The following is a 306-nucleotide window of genomic DNA, read 5'->3' on the forward strand; positions in this document are numbered from 1 at the left end:
GTATATGATGCCAAAACAAAATCACTACCGTGTCAAAGCGGTTTGTTTACCATATGTCTAAGCTTGGTTCATAAACTTTTGGATATGTCAAAATCGACCAGTACTTACTGCTGAAGCCATCTATTGACAAACAGCGGGAACTTGGTTGCGCACCTAATAAGTGTGATAAGACAAATTCTTTCAGGTTGCACAATGCCTCACAACGATCACAATAATAGCTGCAATCAAGCAAATGAAATAAAAACAAGGTTCAGTAAAATAATTATAATTTCGTGCGTATGCATAACAACACACTGTATAGTTATT

The sequence above is a fragment of the Odontomachus brunneus genome, unplaced genomic scaffold (genome assembly GCF_010583005.1).
Source record: "Odontomachus brunneus isolate Ranch 3 - 2012 unplaced genomic scaffold, Obru_v1 Obru_scaffold_108, whole genome shotgun sequence".
NCBI classification, from domain to species: domain Eukaryota; kingdom Metazoa; phylum Arthropoda; class Insecta; order Hymenoptera; family Formicidae; genus Odontomachus; species Odontomachus brunneus.